Genomic DNA, 24088 nt, shown 5'->3' with positions numbered 1-24088 from the left:
TAACAGACTATGTGATTGTAAGGAGAAGAGACAGACAGGATGTGAGACTGACAAAAGCAAAGTGTGGTACCAAGGGCTGGACCAATCACAGACCCATCTTTTTCCAAGTTAAGTATTCAAACTAAGCAGCAGCCCCAGGCAAAATGACTACCAGAAGAAAAAATGTCAAGAGATTAGAGTGCCTCTCTGAGGGGGCAACAGTTTGTTGCTAACTTGGAGGGAAAGTTGAGCAAACACACAACTGGCAGTCATGGAGCAGAAAAGAAGTGGGCAGTTTTCAGAGATTTGTGTGAACAGCACTGTAATTGTTCATTCGAGTCAGAACACTGTCAAATATCAAAACTAGTTTGATGAAAATGATAGGGAAATACAGAAGCTGCTAAATGAAAACCAAGAACTCCCCAGGAGTTTATCAGCAGGATAGTTCATCCATTTCTAAGAAGTCAGCATTTAATTCCATCAAAAGTAAAGACAAGTGAAGCTTAGAGAGATGCAGGATTCTTGGTTCAGAAAGAAGGCAAATGAAATTCAGTTTTATGCAGATAGTAACAATTCAAAGTACTTTTATGATACCCTGAAGACTATTTATGGACAAAGACATATGGTGCATCTCAACTACTCAGTGTTGATGGAACCACATTGATTAGTGTTAGGCATAAGTTTCTAAAGAGATGGGATGAGCATTCTTTAGTGTTCTTAACAGACTGCCATCAATCAATGCAAATGTCGTCCCTTAAGTTGAAGTCAATCCACCCCTAACAGAAATTACAACTGAAGAAGAAGTTTTCAATATAATTAGGCTCCTTTCATGTGGCAAAGTATCTGGTTCTGGTTCTATTCCAGCTAAGATTTACAAGATGGGGAGTCCAATGTTCATACAAAAACTGAATGAAATTTTACAGGTTAAATGGCATGAAGAGGTTATCACCAAGGAATTCAAGGATGCTTCTATCGTCCATCCCTATAAAGGTAAAGGGAATAGATTGTTCTGTGACAATCACAGGGTTGTTTCTTTCCTAGTCATTGCTGATAAGATTCTTGCCAGAGTCCTCCTCCATAGGCTGATCCTTCACATGAAAGATGGTCACCTCCCTCAGAGCTAGTGACTCATGAAAGGGTCAAGGAATAGTTGATATTTTTTTGCTGCCTGCCAACTCCAGGAAAAATACCAGGAACAGAACAGAGTTCTATATACAATGTGTTTTTTAGGTTTTTTGCAAGGCAATGGGGTTAAGTGGCTTTCCCAAGGCCACACAGCTAGGTAATTATTAAGTGTCTGAGTCTGGATTTGAACTCAGGGATTCCTGACTCCAGGGCCAGTGCTCTATCCACTGCGCCACCTAGCCGCCCCATTGTATATGATGTTTATATATCTGATCAAGGCCTTCGATACCATCAGTCATAAGGGTTTATGGAAAATTATGTCAACATTTGATTGCCTGGAGAAGTTCATCAGTATTGTATGTCAGTCTCATTCCAGCATGTTTGCCCATGGTCTGGATAGTGGATGATGCTCTTGAAATGTCCCAGTTACCAATAGAGTGAAACAAGGATGTGTCCTTGCTCCTATTCTTTTTTAGCATGATGTTTTCAGCTAGGTTATCAAATGCCCTCACTGAGGATGAACATGGCTTCAAGGTCAGCTACCACACTGATGGCAAATTATTCAACTTAAGAAGTCTACAAGTCAAGACCAAAGTAGAGGAAGTGTTGGTGCATGATCTTCTGTTTGCAGATGATTGTGCAGCCTCAATGCAGCCTCTGAAGCTGAGATGCAACAAAGGATTGTTTGATTCCCTGCTACTTGTGCTAATTTTGATCTAACAATTAACTCCAAGAAAATATAGGGGCTCCATCAGCAAATGAATACTGTGAATAATTTCACTTACCAGGAAGGTACACATTGGCAATGAGGTTGACATACACATTGCTAGAGCAACTCAGTGTTTGGAAGGCTCCAAAGGAAAGCAGGGGAGAGAAGATGCATTAGACTACTACCCAGCTGAAGGTCTACAGAGCCATTGTGCTGATCTCATTGCTATATGCCTGTGAAACCTGGACAATCTGCCAGCACAATGCTAAGAAACTGAATTTCTTCCATTTAAATTGTCTTAGGAAAATTTTGAAGACCACCTGACAGGAGAAGATACCAGAAACTGAGGTCCTTTCTAGAACTAAACCATCAAGCATTCAAATGCTACTACAGAGAATTGATGGGTTGGGCACATTTTTAGAATGCCAGATATATGTTTGCTGAGAATTCACACAGGACAATTGCTCACAAGGCAATCAGAAGAAGTGATACTGGGTTGCTCTGAAGGTCTCTCTTAAGAACTTTGGAAATGATTGTGTGGCATGGGAGATACTGGCACCAGACCACCCTGTATGGTATTCCCTCATTGTTGAGTCCCTTTTCTGGACTCCCTCAATCTTCCCCAGGTGAACGTTGGAGGGGTGGGAGACAAAGAACACAAGTTTATCCCTATATACCAAGGTCTCCAAGGTCTCCATTTATTTTCCAAAATACCAGTGCTTAAATATCCCCCAGTCTCTAATCCACTCCCATTCCCGTGGCACTTAGTAAAATAAGGCTCTGGTGCTCAAGGACACCAGATGAAGATAATTTACAATGCTCCCAAGCACAACAGTCCCTAACACCTCAATCAGTGAGGGCTGCACTCTATGATGAAGGCAGAATTGAAGCAGCTCAAAGGAAACATGAGATTCATAAGTTTTGGAGCAATTACTCCAGGTGTTCACATGGACTATATGGCTCACCCTGTGATAGAGTATTCCAAGCTTGTATTAGTCTGATCAGTCACAGTTGGACACACCATAATTTGTCTCTAATGTAGTGATGTCATTTTGTCTTATTTGATAACAAAGGACAAGAATCAATCAGTGTTCCCTCCATTTGACCATATTGCCTATCCCCGTTGCCTGTCTCTACCCTATAAGATCCAACCCAAATGTCACCTACTCCTGGAAGTCCCCTTATTTCCCAAGTTGAACATAACCTTCCCCTCTATTTGGTCTCCATACTACTTTGAGATTCCCTCCTTAATCTCTTCTATCACTTATCCAATTCTTCAAGCTATCAAAAAAGGTTTTTTTTTGGGTGGGGGTAGGAAGCAGGAGTTGGTATTTGCTCTCCTGGAACAAAAACACATCTTTACAGTTTCGCCCTTGTCTAGTAGATTGTCTTTCATGTAACAGGTTCTTGAGAATAGGGCATAGTTCTCTTCAAATGACTTGTAGTTCTTTTAATAGACTTTTTCCTTCAAGCAGAATAAAACTAGTTGTATCATGAATGGATTCTAGATTCATAGAGTATTTTAAAGTTTATATAGTGTTTCCTCATATAGTTCTGTGAGACTGGATAGGCACAACCACTGAACATTTTACAGATGAGTAAACTGAGGCTTAGTGTGATTGAACAACTTGTCTGACTAATAAGTATCAGTGATAGGATTCAGACCTAGGTCTTTCAGTTTGAAGATAATTGTCTTTCCACTTCACCACTCTGCCTAGGGAACTATAGGAACATGGGTGTGATCCCTGGAGGCTTTTCTTCAAAATGGGTCAAACATAGGCTAACTACTACAGGGGAAAGGGTGCCCAGTTCTGAGCTGTCTTTTATCCTTCCTCATTAGTCATCTGGCTTCTACAATTAGGTGGGCCCTTAGTGGACATTTACATACCCTTGACATTCCTCTGTCAATTTTCATCATGTTCATGGAATACCCCTAAGAGTCCTCTTTTAAAATAAAGATATGCCCAGTGACAGTTGGGTTTATACTTTTATACATTCCACACTAGGGATTTTAGTAAATAGCCACTTCAGGATTTATAGAGTAACATGACCCAGATCTTCACAAGCCAAAAAGCTGGGCCTGGTGCTCAGCCTTAAATCAAAATAAGATTCTAAGGTCCACACTGACAATTTTTCTTTTCAATTCTAATTTATTTTTTATTGAAATTTTTTTAATGGAGTTTCTCACCTTTCTTCCCTCACTTCTCACTTTAATTCTTCTGAGAAACCATTATTTTTCAGTCAACTAATTCAGAAACCTCCTTAGACTGCTGTATTTTACATTAACTAACTCTCTCATCAGACATCTTGCTGCAATAACATGTGTTAACATGTGCTTTTGGAGGGCTTGAACCCAAATCCTGCCTTGCTGTTTTCATTCTGCGATGTATTAAAAGTTCAACAGACATAGTTTCTGGAAAATTAATCATTGTTAGTGAATAATTAATAAAAGGGTCAGTGACACTCAATGCTTATATGTCTTTAAAAAAGAGGGTGCTGGGGCGGCTAGGTGGCATAGTGGATAACGCACCGGCCTTGGAGTCAGGAATACCTGGGTTCAAATCAGGTCTCAGACACTTAATAATTACCTAGCTGTGTGGCCTTGGGCAAGCCACTTAACCCCATTTGCCTTGCAAAAAACCTTAAAAAAAAGAGGGTGCTATTGAGGGTAGCAGTCAATTCTGATTGGTTAACAATTAATGACAAGAAAAAACAATTAATGAGAAGAATAGATATTATAATGGGCTAATTCTAATATGGGACTAGGGATGTGATTTTGATTTTTCACCCTCCCAGACCACCTGCAACCTCAGGCAAACTATACAAGGGATCTACCTCTACTCTAACTTGGCTGAGTGGAAAGCAATGGGTAAAATTCACCTTAGATTAAATTCTTTGTAAGGTTCTCTCGTTGGGTGGGGTATCTCATCATCTCCCCTGCCTTTCAGAGAACTTAGTTTTGACCCAATCTCCAAATGAGGAGGAGAAAAAACCCTTGATTTCCTCAATATGAATAGTTAGTTAGTTATCTATTAATCGTTTCTCTCAATTCCTAAGAAATCAATGTCATTTCTGAGGATAATTTACATCCCAAGTTTTCTTATCTTTTCACAGTGCTTTCTCATTGAGTAATAAGGCCCATATTATTTCTATTTTAATTAGTTTGTTCCAAATTGGAGAAGTCACTCTTGTCCTACTGAAGTTATAGGCTTCATTTTCCTCATCTGCAAAAGGGACAAGATGATCATTTTGGTAATTAGAATTCCAAGTTTAATCACCCATACTCAATAGTGAAGGGCTTCAAGAAATGGGGCCTAGTGGAAAGGACATTGACTTTAGAATCAGAAAATCTGGATTCAAATTCTGAGTTGTCTACTTTCTCCTTGTGTAACCTTAGGCAAATCATTTCAACTCAACTTTATCTCTTTCATGTGTAATATGAAAGGGGTTGAATTAAATGATCCCTAAGGTACTTTCCACTCTAAAACTTACTTTCCTATGCTATTATTTTTATTTTCTGTTTAAATTTTAAGGTGGGGGCAGTTAGATGGTGCAGTGGATAGAGCACTGGCCCTGGAGTCAGGAGGACCTGAGTTCAGATCCAGCCTCAGATCCTTAATAATTACTTAGCTGTGTGACCTTGGGCAAGTCACTTAACTCCATTGTCTTAAATAAAGAAAACATTTAAAAATAAAAAATAAATTGTAAGGGGAGGGGAGGAGGGGGTGTCAAAGGGACAGAGCAAGGAAGAGCCTGACAAATATGATGAGTTCTTCAAACAACTTAAAGAGATTTCAGGCTAGGAGTCTGTTTGAGCCATCTGAGGAGTGCTTCCCTATATCCATGACCATTATACTGAGAGGGTACTGCTTTCGAGAGATAAAGAGCCAGGAGACTCAAGTAATTTATTCAAATTATTTTCCCAAAGAGTCAGGTTCATTCCTTGATGTTCCAAGAGTGTGTCTATATTGACACTGACCTTCCAAAATTGAATAACACATTTTAAAAAAATCAACTTTGCCACTTTGTTAAATTTGAGGTGAAATGTTTTCAATGTTTTCATTTGAATTTTTCCTTATAATTAATATTTGGGGCAAGTTGCTGCTGAACCACCAACAGGCATATTAGTACAGAAACTTTGGGATAGCCGGCTCCCATCTCGTTTGCCCCTCCTCCAACCTGACTACTATTCTATTTCTGCTTTTCAGACCATCCTTCAGAACCATCCATTATCTGTACAACTAGCTCCTCTGGAGGAGTCAGTTATGACAGTAACTGTTCAACCAAATGTCACCTATGTGGTAAGCAATCCATCCAAGCTAAAGTAGTAAGTCATTTCTATGAAAGAGACAGTCATATCACCCCTACCATTTGACTGATATTCTGTCCAGAACTTGATGGGGACAACCTGGTTCCATGAACCAAGAGTCTTGGGAATAGTAATGCTTTCCACTGTCCACAATTATCATTCAAGTAAACAACCCTGTGGACATATAGTCTGGGGACTGCTCCTGAAATGTTATTATCACATTTATTGAAGACCAAGAAAAGGTAGTTCTTGCAACCAAAATTCTTGGCACTATCAAATGGTTTATCATCAGAAATTCATACAATTTTTATTAGTGAAAATAACATTACCATTTGCTTTGCAACTATATCTCAAGGACCATGGGATCTTTCTATTTGACTTGCAGCTGGAATTTTCCATCTATGTTGTCTCTCCATTATAGTGAGCTCCTTGAGAGCAGGGCTTGTTTTATTTTCCTATTTATATCCCCCTAGTACTGAGCATATAATGCTTTGCACAAAAACCATCCATTCACTCTTTCTATTCTTTATATACTTCTCAGGCATTGGTAATGCAAAGATAAGAACAGAACAGTCCTTATCTTTAAGATGCTTTCTTGGGAGTTGGGGGATCCAATACACATACAGATCAGCAATACAGAGAAAGGAGTCAAGGCAACAAAAACAAAATACTTTGGGGAAAATTGATGTGGCAGAACACCCTGACAATTTTTGCATTCTGCAAATATGGGGTTCTGTACATTTTGCTGTGAATGTGTGGGGGTGAGAATTCTTAGTGGAGCTAAAGTTTGACATTCCTGGAAAAGTCAACTTTCAAAGTGCCCATTTGCCTTTCTTATTTCTCTTCTTCAGTCATGGGACAACCCTTTTAGACAGAACTTCCTAAGTGACTGCCCTGTAATTCTGTCCTCATTTACTCAGATGTAGGCAATCAGAAATGAAAATGATTCTGCTTATCAGGTATTACTGAAACAATCAGCAAACCTCAGACTAGGAACTAGAATATTTTAAAAAAAACACTTGCCAGTTCCTAGCCTTTTTCTCTATTGGGCAATCTAGTTCTATCTGACACTTAACTTTGGAATTAAGGCTTCCTTAAAGATGATTAAATATTAGATAACCATCATCAATGGAACATGGAATCAGAGGACTTTAAGATTTGAAGAGACCTTAGCAAAACTTTGGCTTAATCCCATCTTTTATAAGTGATATGCAGAGCATCCAAATTATTTGTCCTACATTACAAGGCTAAGAAGTTATAGATTTATGATTTGACCCTCATCTTCTGATTCTAGATTCTTTCAAGTGTATTTTAGTTTAGTGGTATGTACAAATTCACCTGTAGTCTCCCCTAGCTTTTAAAGGACTGCTGGCTAATATAAACACTCTGTCAAACCCAGAGACACCATATCCTATCTTTCCAGAACTTGGGTTTAGCAAAACCTTGAACCAACTGTTTCTATTGTACTTCAAGTTCCTATCTGAATTCTCTGAGAATCATCTATTCACTGATAGGTCTTTTTGTTCTGCTTTCTGCTGCAAGTGAATTACAGTAATGTTGAATTATTTGACTTAAAAGGATGTTGCTGTCCTTCTATTGGGGAATGGCTTAGCAAATTGTGGTATATGTATATCATGGAACACTATTGTTCTGTTAGAAACCAGGAAGGATGGGAATTGAGGGAAGCCTGGAAGGATTTGCATGAACTGATGCTGAATGAAATGAGCAGAACCAGAAAAACATTGTACACCCTAACAGCAACATGGGGGTGATGATCAACCTGGACGGACTTGCTCATTCCATCAGTGCAACAACCAGGGACAAATTTGGGGTATCTGCTATCTCCTACTTTATTTTTCTTCCTTAAGGATATGATTTCTCTCTCATCATATTCAAATGAGATCAATGTATACCATGGAAACAATGTAAAGACTAACATAATGTATTCTGTGGGGGGTGGGGGAGGGAAGCAAGAATGGGGGAAAATTGTAAAACTCAAAATAAATAAAAATCTTTCTGAAAAAAGGACATTGCCAATCCAACAAAATGAGTCATTTGTTTTATTTTTATGGTGTACTTGGAAGGAATGAATTTCAATATGATATTCAAGCAACCGGCAACCCATTTCTCCAATGGAGTAGAGAAAAAAGGTAATGTTCAAATGATGCAAACCTACATCTCTCAAAAGTTGGCTCTTGGAATGGCTCAGTGTGGGATGAGTCAGACAAAACTATGTAAGTAGAACTAAATTGTTATCAAAGAGTTGCCTATCAACATTGTCAATCCAATCTGACCACTAGTCAGCTCCTCCTAGCCTGAAAGTGAATCTCTGGAAAGAATTTGAATATAGGATGTGTGAAAAGTAAAAGTAGAAAAGCAGTTTAGGGAAAGCAAAACCAAACCAGATAGTTTCCTAATAAAAGACAGGATAAGGTTCCATGCTCAGACCATATTCTCTCTTCAGCACTATCCCTAACTACTTTCAGTCATTTCCAATGTTATATCTGACTCTTCATGATCTCATTTGGGTCTTTCTTGGCAGTGATACTGGAGTACTTTGCCATTTCCCTCTCCAGTTCATTTGACAGATGAGAAAACTGAGGTCAACAGGGTTAAGTGACTTGTCTAGGATCACACAACTAGTGTTTCAGATCAGATTTGAACTCAAACTTTTCTAAATTCAAGTTTGGCACACTATCTATTTACCTTATCTTTGGTTTCCTTCAAACCTCAGCTTAAGTACCAGTTCCTACATAAGACCTTTCCTGATTTTCATTAAGTACTCATGATATATTTTTACATATTTTAGACAAACACAGAAAAGCCCCCACATTCTTCATTTCACACTTGGTCACCTCCACTGACCCCGTCACCAACAGGAGGGAACCATGTTCTTGAATGTACTTCTCTATGGACCTCATTATAATCCCTATACTTTTCTGAACCAAGAAGGTGGTCCTACCTGACCACTTCTTCCCTAAATGTGTGGTTTCTCTCACTAGATTGCAAACTTATTGAGGGCAAGATTCCTTGCCTTTGTATTTTTATCCCCTTAGCACAGTCCTAAGGACAAAGTAATTATTTTTTTAATATTTTATGATCTTTTATTTTCAACAATGAATGCTATTTCTTATTGGTTTCTTTCAACCTTGAACAGGAGTTGATAATAAGGAACATAATATTTTATCAATCTATTTATAGCATTTGATAGGATTTTAAATTATTTTTCCAATTATATGTAGAGATAATTTTCATCATTCATTTTTGTCATATTTTCTTCCTCCTACCCAAGGATAGCAAGTAATCTGATATAGGTTTTATATATATATATATATATATATATATATATATATATATATATATACATACACAATCAGCACACAGTAATTCTTTTTGTTTGTTTGTTTTAAGTTTTTGCAAGGCAATAATGTTAAATGACTTGCCCAAGGCCACCCAGCTAGGTAATTATTAAGTGTCTAAGGTTGGATTTGAACTCAGGTCCTCCTGACTCCAGGGTAATGCTCTATCCACTGTACCACCTAGCTGCTCCCTCATAGTAATTCTTAAAAAAAAATTGAAAATTTTGTTTCTATTTACTCATTTGTGCAATTGTTATTTTCCCCTTTTAGAATGAGAGTTCCTTGGCGTCAGGAATTATTTTGTTTTACTTTTCTATTACCACTGTCTAACTTAGGGGCTAGCACAAAGTATGTGTTTTATAATTGCTTATTGAATGAATGTTAGGGAGAAAAAAGATAGTTTTTGACAAGAAAGCACAACATGAAATAAAGTCATAGCTGAATAAGAAAAGCCTGTTTATTAAAGGCCAAAGATTTAAAAAAAAAAAAGAAGTTTAACTGGAGAGGAAAAGAGTACAGAAGCTATGCATCTCTGGTTAAGGTGGGTGGAAAGTACTAAATTTGTTTCCTGCCTGGCCTGTAAAAATAGAAAGGAGAAGAGAAAAACTCAAAAGGAAATACAACTCTATTCACACATATGCTGTCAGCTCCTTATATACTGATCCAATCCAACCTCCTCAACAAGAGTCGACCCTCAGAAAGATGAATTGGGTTTTTTTACTCTGTTTATCATTAAGATGCTCTCCCATTGGAGCTACCTATCAATAAGACTTATTTGTAATGATGATGGTGGAAATTAAACTATTAAACAACTGGTTGCTAGGAACTAGCAGTTCAGTTTCCAGTCTTCAAAAATAGAACAGTTTCAATAGAATGCTTCCTTTCTCCAGAGGTGGTAGGAGTTCCCACAAAACTGATCACATCCAACAAATCACATCGCACACACATTTAGGACAGGGAGCCAAACCAAAAAAAAAAATCCTTCTTGTCTGAACTAGTCAATAGAACAATGCAAACTAATAAACAAGATTTGATTGGTAAATTTCAATGCTGAGATAGCCCAAGTCACTCCTTCACTCCAGAAATTTCAATGATTATCTATTATCTCAAGGATTAAATGTAAACTTTGTTTGGCATTTCAGGTTCCTTCAATTTCTTCTGTTCCTACCTTTCTAGTCTTCTCATATATCATTTCTGTCCATAAAGTCAGTGGTTAAGTCATGTGAACTACTTGCTGATCCTCAGATTTCATGCTTTATCTCTGAACTCTAAGTCTTTGTTCGGATGGTCCCCTGTTTCTGGAAGATTCTTCCTTTACATCTCTGTCTCAAGTAATTCTTGATTTCCTTAAAGACTCAGTTAAAGCAAGACTTTGGGCAGGAGGCTTTTGTTGGTCTCAAAGGAAAGATTCTTGAGGTTCTATTCTCCTCCCTTGCATTCCCTTCCTGTGACTTCTCCTCTCTTCCTTTCCTTGCCTCCAATTCCCATCTCTTCTTTTTTTCACCTATGTATACACTTTCCCTTGGCAGTCTCATTCTGGCCACAACCTCTCTCTTGTTGACATCCCAATATTAATCTAGAGCTCTGACTCCTCTCCAGAGCATTCCTTTGTGAACGCCTTCTAGAAATCTTCTTAAGAAGGTCCTGGTGGAGGAGGGACGGGAATTCAGGGAAGTCTGGAGGGATTTGCATGAACTGATGCTGAGTGAGATGAACAGAACCAGAAAAACACTGTACACCCTAACAGCAACATGGGGGTGATGATCAACCTTTATGGACACACGTATTTCATCAATGCAATAATCCAGGACAATTTGGGGCTGTCTGCAATGGAGAATAACATCTGTATGCAGATAAAGAATCGTAGAGTTTGAACAAAGTTTAAGGACTATTCCCTTTAATTTAGGGGAAAAAAAACTGCTATCTTATTGTCTGATCTTGTTTTCTCTTATATGTTTCTTCTTTAAGGATATGATTTCTCTCTCATCACATTCAATTTGGATCAATGTACAACATGGAAACAATGTAAAGACTGACAAATTGCTTTCTGTGGGGGGTGGGGAAGGGAAGTGAGATGGGGGGGATTTTAAAACTCAAAATAAATAAAATCTTAAAAAAAAGGTCCTGGTGGACTTGAAACTACTGATGTTCAAAACTGAGTTCATGATTTTTTCCCTTCAGAATTAGCTCCTTGTCTTGGGTGTTCAGAGGGAGTCCTAGTAACCCATGCCCCAAATCTCAATGACCTTTGATTTAGTCCCTCTTATTTATTCTCTTTATCCAATGTGAAAGAAATAATAGGAAGGGCACCTACAATGAGCCAGCCATTGTTAGTGCCACACAGTTTTATAAACAGTATCTTATTTGACTCTCACAATAAACTTTTGAGGTAGATGCTTTTATTATTCCCAATTTACAGATGAGGCAAACAGAGGTTAAATGACTCATCAAGGGTCATATGACTAGAAAATGTCTAATGCTGAATCTGAACTTGTCTCTCTGACTCCAAGTCCTATATTCTATACACTGAACCACCTAGGGGTCTCAATGGTTCCAAGTTCTATAGATTCTGCTGTGGAAATATATCTTGAATCTCTCCCTTCTTTCTTTCCCATAATTACTATCACCTAGTTCAGATTTTCATTCACAGCTTTTCTCCCTGCCCTCTCACTTATCCTGTATATTTTCATTAGACTAATTTTCCTAATGCTGATCATATCAATCTACCTTTCACAAACCTTCAAGGGATTCCCATTTCATTCAAAATTAAGTCCTTACCTAGCTTTTCAGGACATAATACCTCAATATGGTGCAAACTGCAAAGAATCCTGGAATTTGGGACAGGAGACAGGTTCAAAATCCAGTTCAACTAATTACTCCTTCTGCAATTCTAGACAAGTCATTTAACCAACTAGGCTGCAATCTGTGGGCCTAAAATATGATGATCTGAATATGATCACAACTTATTTTAATTGTAGATTATTATAGTATTATTATTCATTCAATAATAGATATCATTATATTATTTATTTAATATTAATATAATTATATAGTTTATTATGTTAGTTTATTATGTAATTTACTCAACAAATATATTTTATATAAAATATCATATATACAATTTTTATAAAATAATATATAATCATATTTAATTTATAGTTTATATTATTTAATTCATATCATTATTAATTATTATGCATTATATATGCTGTTATATTGAATTAATATAATATATAATTGCATACTATATACAAATTAGTATTAATACAGTATAATATATAACATTAATAATATATAATTATCTATAGTTATTATATTAGTGTTATTACATAATATTTTATTTAACAAATATGTAATATATGATTACATAGATTATTAATATGATATGATATATAATTATATTTAAATTATATGGTTTGCTATAGTATTTATTTAATAAAAATATCACTATTTATTACTCTATATTATTTATTATTATCCTGATCTAATATAATATATAATTATATACAAATTATGTACATTTTTATATTTTTTAAAATAAATAATGCCATTGTTTATTTCTCCATGTTATATGTACTGTTATATATAATTACATATTATATACTAAATTATATGCTGTTTATAATATTATTTATTTAATTTCCTCATCTAATATTCCTAATGCATCTACCATAATCTTCTCACACATGCATCTTATGTTCTAGCCAAACTGGGTGACTAAGTTTCCTAAATATCCCCTATGCTTCCCTGCCTTTTAGAACTTTTGTCCATGTAGTTCCCACCACCTGCCTGGAATGCTCTTCTTCCCATATGTGTCTTTTGAAATATATCTATTATTCAGTGTAGTCTAACACAGCCACTTCCAGAAAGCCCTGCCTCATTACAATGCCCAGCCAGATACAATCTCTCTCTCTTTTTATTAAATGAAATAATATTTGTAAATTGCTTAGCACCCTTCCTAGCATTTAGGAGGTTCTATTGAAATGTTTCTTCCCTTTCTTCCATCCCCTTCTGTGAAGTGCATAGCATTTAAGGATCAACACTGAGAACTAACTAGATACTACCCACTAACTACCAGATCCAAAAAACTTGACAAGTTACAGCATGCATTGAACTGAATTTAATAAGATGAAATTCATGACAATAATTCAGAATGGCTCTTTTTTCTTTTTTATTTTATTTTTACCCATAAGAGCTCTTTTATGACATATCATCTTTGTGTTATTATTATTTGTGTACATATTTCATTTCTCCCATTAGACAGCCAGATTTTTAAAAATGGGAAATATATATCTTCTAGCATCTGAATCGTTGTCTAGTACATAGTAAATACATGTAATGAATTGAAGTGATGTGATTCAGAAATGTCTCCCTCCACTGAGGCTCTGCTCAGTATATGTAGACAAAAGTCTCTATTATACTCTCACAGAGAGTCTTCCCCACAGTCTTGGCTTCTTTCCCTCTTTAGCCACAACATACAGCAGACAACATATTTTCTTTTCATGAGCCCCAAAGGTCGGCATATAAAGACACAAAATTTCAATATTCAATAATGAAAATTAGTGTTCTACCAATCCCTTGACATGGCTAGACACCAGAGACTCCTGTGGGTCTCTTGCTAAGAATGAGTTTGTCTATAGTGAACCATTTTTAGCATGGTGTCTATCCTATAGAAAAACTTAATAAATGATGAAATTTTTATTCTATTTTTGTAATACTTTGTCATCTTTGACCTACTCTCAACATTTCTCCAGGCCTGAAAGAATTTAACTATAAAAATGTTTTATGACTATAAATATGTGAATTATTATTAAAATATCCTAAAATATTATACCTATAGATTGCTTATTGAATGATTCGTAACTTCAGTCCTCTGTGCAAAGAAAGAGAAAAGGACAGCAATTTGGTAGGAGCAGAATTGGCTTGGGAAAAGAGATGAGATTGAATCTACTGCCTGTCTTAATTTGCTGAAGGAGGACCCTGTTCCTAAGGCATTTGTACAATAATTGTAGAGACTGGATTAGGTTCTCTAATCTTTGGAAATCTTCCTCTGCTGGTCTCCCTACACACATTCTTTCCTCAATCCAGTTGCATCTATATGATAAGGTCCTACAGAGAATTCAAGAATAAGGATATCCAGAATACAAAACTGTTAGAAGACCAAAGAACCAACTAACAAGCACAGGACAAAGGTGTGATGCAAAAATAGATTTAGGGTTACAGGTCCTGAGTATGAATTTGGGCTCTGTCATTTACCACCTGTGTGACCTTAGGGATTTTATATCACTATTATGAATTTTAATTTTTTTTCATTGGTTAATCAAGGGAGTACTGTGTGGTGCAAATGAAAAAAAAAATACTGTATTTGAGGTCAGAAGACCTGAGTTCAACTCTAGATCCTTTCACTGCCCTACTTACCTCCCAAGTCACTTAACTTCTCTTAGACTCCTTTTCCTCATCTGTAAAATGAAGATGATCTCTGAAATCCCCTACAATTCTAAATCTATAATCTGACGACTAGATGAGCTCTATGGACTTGTAGTTCTAAATCTAGGATTCTTTGATCCCGAATATGATTCATAGCCATTGATAGATAGTCTAACACATCAAGGGTTTTTTTTTTTTTAATTTGGGGGTTTTAGATTCTAAAGAAAAGAGTGATCTTGTTTTATTTGCTTAGCTAGCCTGGCGAGCATGCAGGCAATGAAGTTATTTTTAGCATGGTATGGGGCTGATGACTACCCTTGGAGAAAGATCAGATGTGGGTTTGGAAAATGTTTTTGTAGAATGATTTGAACTACTTGAAAATTTTCAAAGTGTTTACAGAATATCCTAGTTCATATCAACAATAAGAGAAATGCTAGAGATTCTACTTGCTGCTGCTGTTCCAACATTTTAATTGGCAAACATGTGTTTCCAATATGCCAGTGATTGGCTTAATTATACTTAATTAATTCTGGGCTTATGTACATTGCAGGAGATAGCAGATCCTGAAGCTTTATTTATTGACACCATATGGTAGTTTGGCTTTAAAGATGGACAAACAGAAACTCGAATGAAGGATATGAAATGATTTGCTCCCATGTTTGCAAAATGGACTTTCAGGAGCTAACTACTCTGACTGGGGTTAATGGACCATGGTGTTGAATATTGTGCAGAAATATTCACCTTCAAACCTGCATGTCCTTGTGACAGAGGTTGTGAGTAACCTCAATTCATAAAAACAGGGGTTTAGAAATGGCACAACTATAGGTGATTTTTCACTATCTTGTATGATGGCATCAACAAGGTCTTCTCATATCTCATTGTAGCATGAAAGTCAACCTGATTTCTCAGAGGCTGTGTCAGTGAAGCACAATCTCTAGTGGTTCTGCTATGCTGGAAATCTTAGGCCCTAGAAATATCCAAGAAATAAAGAAAGAATACATCTACACAAAAATATCTATCAAATCTATTTTGTGGTGGCAAAGTACTGGAAGTTGGGAGAGGCATCAATTGGGGAATGGATACATAAGTTATCATAAATGAGTTTAATGGAATACCATTAAAATAATTTTACAAATGATTCCTAGGAAACCCAGGAAGACTTCTATAAACTGTAAAGTAAACAGAATCAGGAGAAAAATTTATACAATAGCAACAACATTGTAAAGACAAAAAGGGGTGAAAGACTTAGCCTTGATCAATAAAAAAAACAACCACACTCTAGAGAATTGATCATCAAGCAGGCAACTCACTCCTAGGAGACAGGTGGTAATTTCAGTATATAGAATGAGATGTATATTTTTGGGAAATAGTCAATATAGAAATTTATTTTGTTTCACTATGAATATTTATTACAAAGGTGTCTTTTCACGATGAAGATGGGGAAGTGGGAGGGGAAAATAAATGCTTAATTGAAAAAAATAACTTAAGATAGAAGAAAGTATTAAAACATAAAAAGGAAGAAAAAACAAAGGAAAAGAAGGAAAAGGGAAGCAAGGAATGGAGGAATGGAGGGAGGGAGGGAGGGAGGAAGGGAGGAAGGGAGGAAAGAAGAAAGGAAAGAAGGAACTTTGAAGGAAGGATATGGGGAATGAACAAGGGATTGGTTCTATTCTCCTAAGGACCAACGTTGTTAACAAAAAACTCATTACTTGAAGACTGCTCTTCAGGTGATAAATTCTTTGCAGTCATTATAACTATGGAATGAATAAAATCATGCATGCTTAAAATACTAAAATGCAATGCCATGTTCACTAATTCACTTAAAGACCATATCCAATGTTAGTGTTCTTAGAAGCCTGAAGGTCCTCTCCTCTCTCAGATAGACTTTATATATGATTCTTGGGGTTTCATTTCTCACTTTGGAACGATTGCTTAGTGAACTGATTCTATCTTCACATTTGCATGGTTAATGCTTCAAAAAGAAGGTCAAATATGATTGGGTTAATATAATTGGAGCTCTAATACTGAAAGATGGCATGCTTTGGTTTTAGTGCAAATTTCAAATAAAAGTGCCTTTCCACAATTTCCACCCATTCCTCCTAGTTTCTGCATTCAAGGGAGAAATAATACAAATTTAACCTCTCCTCCACATTGACAAACCTTCAATTTTTTTTAAAAGAAAGAAAACCATGGGATAGGAAGGAAAACATAAGAGCAATCTTAAAAAAGTGAACATAGTATCCATTCAGATTTTGAGAATTATTTTTTGTTTTGAAGTTTTTTTGTTTTTGTGTTTTCTCTGGATGTCGATAGTGTTGTCCATATTCCCTTCAAATATTTACATACAAGTACATATCCCCACTAAGTCTTCTTTTCTCCAGGCTAAACATTTCCAATTCTTTCAACTGATCCTTATATGATCTGGACTCAAGTACTTCCTTGTTCTGGTCACCTTCTTCCACATACTCTCTAGCTGTTTATCTTTTTAAATGGAGCCCTCATAAATGAACATAATAATATCATCAATAATGAGGACAAAAGAACTATAACATCCTCATTTCTGGTAGCAATGTCTAAACACAGTCCAAGATCATATAATCTATTCTGGCTGCCATATCACACTGTTGACTCATTTCAAACTGGCAGACTTCTTTAATAGATAAACTACTCCCTAACCATGTTTGTGTCATCTTGAACTTATAAAAATAATTTCTTTAGTTTATACTTATCTGTTAAATTCAACTCAATGCCCTAACTCATGAAGCCTTTTGGATCTTGTAGCCAGTATGTTAGCTGTCCTTCCTAGGTTTTTGTCATCTGCAAATTTGTTGATCTATGCCTTTATCTCAAATAATTATTAAATGCTAAGCAGCACAGGACCATGAACTAAGAATATCATGGGATATTACAATGCAGGGTACCTATCCCATTAATATCAAACCACTAATGACTTTTGATTATGTCCAGTCATCCAACCAGTTTGAATCCAACTAATTTCAGTATCCTTTACTTCAGTGGGATCAAATTAAAGGATTGAAAAGAAGAGATAATAGATCTTACTACCAAACTGAAGGTCTACAGAGCCATTGTGCTGATCTTATTGTTATATGCCTATGAAACCTGGAGAGTCTACCAGCACCATGCTGGGAAATTGGATTTCTTCCATTTAAATTGTCTTAGGAAGATTCTAAAGATCACCTGGCAAGAGAAGATGCCAGACACTGAGGTCCTATCTCAAGCGAAACTTCCAAGCATTCAAACAGTGAGTGCAACTATGACAGACTGGGCATGTTTTCAAATACCAGGCATATGCCCAACAAAAAGAAAACTCACAGGGCAAGAGATCATAGGGGGGTCAGAAGAAGTGATAAAGGGATGCTCTCAAGGTGTCTCTGATGAACTTTGTAATTGATAATGCAGCATGGGAGACACTGGCACAGGACTGCCCATCATGGTGTGCCCTCATCAGAGGTTGTGCTGCGCTGTATGAGCAAGGCAGAATTGAAGAAGCTCAAAAGAAAAATGGGATACTAAGTTTAGAGTAACCACCCCAGGTGTTCACATGGCCAATTTGTACCAGATCTGTGTGTGGTGGAGCATTCCAAGTTTGAACTGGTCTGATCAGTCACAGTCGGACACACTATAATTTGTCTCTAATATAATGATGTCTTCTTTGATAATGAAGGACAAGAACCATAAGTGTCTGAAGGCCAAAGACCATCTTTTTTTCTTTGTATTTGTATTTATTCCCAATTCTTTGTACAGTATCCATCACATAGTAATAAGTGCTTGCTGACCCACTGATAGCATACCAAACAAAAACCTGTTATTATTCTTACAGGATATTGCCATGTTCTTATAATCATCCTCTACTACCTGACCTTGCTTTCAGATTTCATTTGTATATTTTTCCTAGAAATATAAACCCTGGGGCAGCTGGGTGGCACCATGGATAGAGCACTGACCCTGGAGTCAGGAGGACCTGAGTTCAAATCTGGCCTCAGACACTTAATAATTGCCTAGCTGTTTGACCTTGGGCAAGTCACTTAACCCCATTAAATAAACAATTTAAAAAAAAAAGAAATATAAGCCCCCACTCCTGGGGAATTCACCATAGTGATGCCAGATTTAGCGAGGAGTCCCAATCAGATTGATCCACTGCAACTCAGCACTCATGAACCCAAGCAATCTATCAGCCTCAGCCTCCCCCAGTATCAAAGATAATAGGTGAACATTACCAGTCCTGTCTCATTGTGTCCTCAAAATATCATTCTTTAGCATCTCCCAAACTCCCAAAGATGACTTTTTGAGCTAACATTTTCGTTCATGCCTATCCTTCCTCTAAACTTCTTGAAATGTGCTTCTCTAAAATCTGGGGTGCATGACAGACTGTGTCTACCTTTCTTCCCCTCAACCACAAACTCCAGAAGAAAATGATCACTCCCTCTTATTATTTCCACCCTAGCAACCAGTTCCTCCTTATTAGTAAGAGTCAGATCCAGAATAGAATTCCCTCTGGTTAGTTTCTCTACCTTTTGAAAGATAAACTCATCATTAAGACAAGTCAAGAAGTTGTTTGCTGCAAGGGTTTTGGCACTTATCAGAACATGTTTCAAATTAATGCATGCTTAATTAATTATTGTTGGAATAGTGAGTGAATCAAATGAATGAATAATGGCTTCACAAGTGACAACTGCATTTTGACAGGAGTCTTGTTATCTTAACTCAAACTTGAATTTTTTTGTTCATGGTCTAGTATTATTTTTTATCATGAAAAATGCTTGAGACCATGGGGAATAAATATATAGATGGATATGTGTAACTTTATCTATGTAGCTAGTGTTACACGTATCTATCTATATAGGTGTGTTGTATATACATTTGATTCCAGTGTGGATTCTTATCAATTCAAGGTTCATCTTGAGCAGCACTTCCTTATCTCAAAGGAATGAAGATGTGAGAGAAGTCCTGGTTTTTGTGATAGGAGCAGTGATTGAGTTATTTTTTGTCTAGAAGGTCTTTTTGTACCATTCATAGCTTATCACATGGCTGATTGGCTATCTATTCTGTCTAAGAACCTTTAGGTAACTCCTGAATAGAGATCATCCAAATAAATTAGAAAATATGAGTTTTGCATGTTTTTGTGTTAGTCAAGAATGATTTGAAGATAGTTTCTGAACTACCTTCTTATGTGTTTTAACTACCTGTTTTATGTGTCAGTCAAGTATTTATTGTTTAAATAATAGAAGCTGGCATTTATGTAGTGCCAACTCTGTGTCAGACAATGTTCTAAATGCTTTCTAAATATCTCACATCAATTCTGGGATCAAACCTGGAAGATAGGTGCTATTTTTATCTCCATTTTACAATTGAGGAAACTGAGGCAAATAAAGGTTGAGTGACTTGATCAAGGTCCCAAAGTTAATGTATGTCTGAAGATGGATTTGAATTCAGTTCATTCTGATTGCAGACTCAAGGATCTATCCAATGTGCCACCTGACTGTCTCACAGTTCTTTCATTATTCCAGGCACAGTGATAATAGCTGGAATCAGTTCTTAATTTTTTTTCCATTTTTACTCCGACTTTTGATTTCATTGCTTTGGTAGAGTCCTGATGAGGGAAACTGCCTCCACTCTGAAGACTGGTACCTGCACTGCAAATTTAATTTTGGAGAATGATCTGGGTGGGTGGGCAGTGAGAGGTTAAATAATCTCTTGAATTTGCAAATCTCTTAAGATTTTGCAAAGCCTTTTTGAGCTTTCTTGATTCAATTCTCATTTCAAAATTGAGACTATGGTCCAAGGAGAAACTGTGTTATGTGCAGAGGGACCCAGATCAGGTATCTAGGTATCTACAGACTGAAGAATTTTTTACCACAATGCCTCTCAACATGATAGATCCTATTAGATAAGTATTTATTAAGTGCTTATTATATGCCATATATATATATATATATATATATATATATATATGTAAGGAGTAGTAATACAAGCCAAAATAAAATTAGTTCAAGCCTTTTCAGTGACCATTTAAATGGAGTGAGATAATACATAAAAGGGGGGGTAAAAAGGGGATGAAGGGCTCTCTATCTCTATGGGGGCAACATAGAAAAGAAGCTAGGAGACACATGAGCTGAGCCATGTTCTGGGTTGAGCATGGCTAGCATGGGACATTCCTCAAGTGAAGGTATTGAGTAAGATTGGATCAATCAGAGAAAGATGCTGAGAGGGAGGGAGGCAGCATCTTTAGAGTGAAGTCACAGGGGCAGGGTGGAAAAGGTGTCTGATGAGTAAGCAGCAATCTACTAAGATATAGAGAAGTCGTCACATCCAATGATGATGCATTCTTATATTTGAAATCACAGGTCTTTCAAATGTGAAGGATATAAAGATACCTAGGTCAGTTAATTATAACTAGCATTTATACCACATTTAAGATTTATAGGGGTGGCTAGGTTGCACAGTGGATAGAACACTGGCCCTGGAGTCAGGAGTACCTGGGTTCAAATCCAGTCTTGGACACTTAACAATTACCTAGCTGTGTGGCCTTGGGCAAGCCACTTAACCCCATTTGCCTTGCAAAAGAAAAAGATTTATAAAATATTTTGTTGTTACTTATTCACTTTTCTAATCGTGTCCAGTTCTTTGTAATCCCATTTGGGGTTTTCTTGGCAAAGCTACTAGAGTGGTTTGTCATTTTCTTCTCCAGCTTATTTGACATCTAAAGAAACTGAGGAAAACAGGGTTAAGTGACTTTGCCAGGGTCACACAGTCAGTAAGTATCTGAGGTAAGATTTGAACTCAGATCTTCCTGACTCCAGGCCTGTCCCTCTATCTACTGCACCACCTAATTGTCCAGTAAAACACTTCACATACCTCTTTTGAATTTCATAACTAGTCTGTGAGATAGGTATTATCATTATCCCCATTTTACTGATGAGATAATAGAAGTTGAAAGCAATTATGACTTGCCCAGGATTACCTGGGCAGGATTTGAATTCCTGACCCTGGGTCCAGTACTCTATCCACTGCAACACCTAGATCAGGTATTGCTTAATAGGCAAAATCTCTAGCACATAGTGAAGGATTATGATTGGCCAAAGGTTCACAAACACAGGAGTCAGGCCTCCTGAACCCTAATCTAATGCTTTTTTCCTCATACATACATACCTACCAAAGAAAGTTTATGTTAAAAAAAGGGGAGGAAAACAACCTCCTGTATTAACTTATAACTTCATACTAGTCCTTCTCTGATGCTTCATAACCTGGAGATGAATGAATTCTCAAGGACAGTGTCAATCCAACCATAGACTTTTGTGGGGTCTATTCAATTGGAAAAACTTCAGGTCAGAGTCCTGGCACAACACACTGTATTGTTGCTTGTGTTTGTGTGTGTGTGTGTGTGTGTGTGTGTGTTGTCAACAGTATCTTAATATATTGGCCTCTTCACCAGTTTGCCAAGGACTCCTGCTTTAGAGCAACTTAAGGAAATAAAAAGTATCAATAAATTAAATATGTGCATCTTTATTTCCTAACCCTTAACCTTATCTTATTATTGAAAAAAAAACTGAGGGCAATTTAAGCATAAAATGGAGACTGAAAACAAAACGGAGCTAGCTAACTCAATAAAGGTTGCCTCTTTTCTTATTAAGGTACTAAAACTACAGACCTAAGTTCAAATGTAGTGTTAGTCATTCATACCTCAATGTGGATGAGCTCAATCAGAGTGATTTTCTCTGAAAATGAGGCTGATATTGGCTACCCTGAGAGGATTGGAGTTTTGACTAGGGAAGAGAGAAGGTAGGCAACTTTGGAGCACAGAGTACTTTGGAACTAAGCTAGGCCTGAATGAGGTACTTGATGTCAGTTTAGGCTGGATGGCTACCAACTCTTAAATTCTGTGATTCTATGAAATGTATTTGGAAGTAGGGAAGAGGTGAATAAAGGGAAGTTTGAAGGATTCCACCTTTTCTTCTAGGGATATAAAGATTTATTCAATTGAATTGATTTGTTGAAATTTATTTTGCTCTATTTCTTTTTCCTCTCTACTTTTTATTCATCTCCTTTCAATCTTTCCTCCTCTTTCTTCTATTTTCCTTCCAGTTTATACTCCCTGTTACACAGTGTTATCCCCCTGTTTTCAGGACCATAACTCAAAATATAGTAGTTTAAGTTTTATATATAAGCTTTATATATATATATATATATATATATATATATATATATATATACATATATATATATATATATATGGAGAGAGAGAGAGAGACTATATATAGTATGACTATATATACAGTTTAAGTATATTTTATATATATATATATTAAAAGTATCTATATATAGTATGAGTATATGAGTTAAATAATTTACTATGGGCTTGTTTGAGAATTATGTTACCATCTGTAACATGGCATCTATGGGATAATAGATTCCAATTTATAAAAATTTATGTGAAATACATCCTGTTCTGGATTTGAGGGTTGTCTGTGCAATGCTTTGGTTCCATCTCTGAGTTTTTCCACTAAGATATTTCACCAAAGAGAAATACATCTGCATTCATCTGTTTAAAAGAATTTTATTTAGCAAAATAATTCCAAAGACTTTATGATAAAATATGCTATCCACCTCCAGAGAAAGAACTGATGGAGTCTGAATGCAGATCATAACATATTTTTTAAACTTTATTTTTCTTGAGTTTGTCTATGTTCTCTTTTGCAACATGACTAATATGGAAATATGCTTTGCATGACTGCACATGTATAATTTATTTCAAAGTGCTTGCTTTCTCAAGGTGGAAGAGTGAGGGAGGGAATTTGGAACACAAAAATTATTTTAAAAATGAATGTTAAAATTGTTTTTACCTGTAATTGAGAAAAAAATATTTTAAAAATTGTATCTAAATAAGTCAATCAGATTCTTTTATCTAATGAATCCATAAGCTAATAGAGGAGCTTAGAGATAATTAGCCCTTTTTTTTCCCAGATGATGAAACTGAGGTCTATTGACATGAAATAATTTGCTCAAGTTACACAGTTTTTAATTGGCAAAGCCAGAACTCAAACTCAGATATTCTGATTCCCAGTCAAGTGACTGTTATTGAAGGAACACATTTATCTTTCCATCCTTGTTCACTGATGTCATTTTGCTACAGATGGTACTTCAGCAGTATAGACTGACTGG

The sequence above is a fragment of the Macrotis lagotis genome, chromosome X (genome assembly GCF_037893015.1).
Source record: "Macrotis lagotis isolate mMagLag1 chromosome X, bilby.v1.9.chrom.fasta, whole genome shotgun sequence".
Taxonomy (NCBI): domain Eukaryota; kingdom Metazoa; phylum Chordata; class Mammalia; order Peramelemorphia; family Peramelidae; genus Macrotis; species Macrotis lagotis.
Note: the sequence above shows the minus strand (reverse complement) of the source record.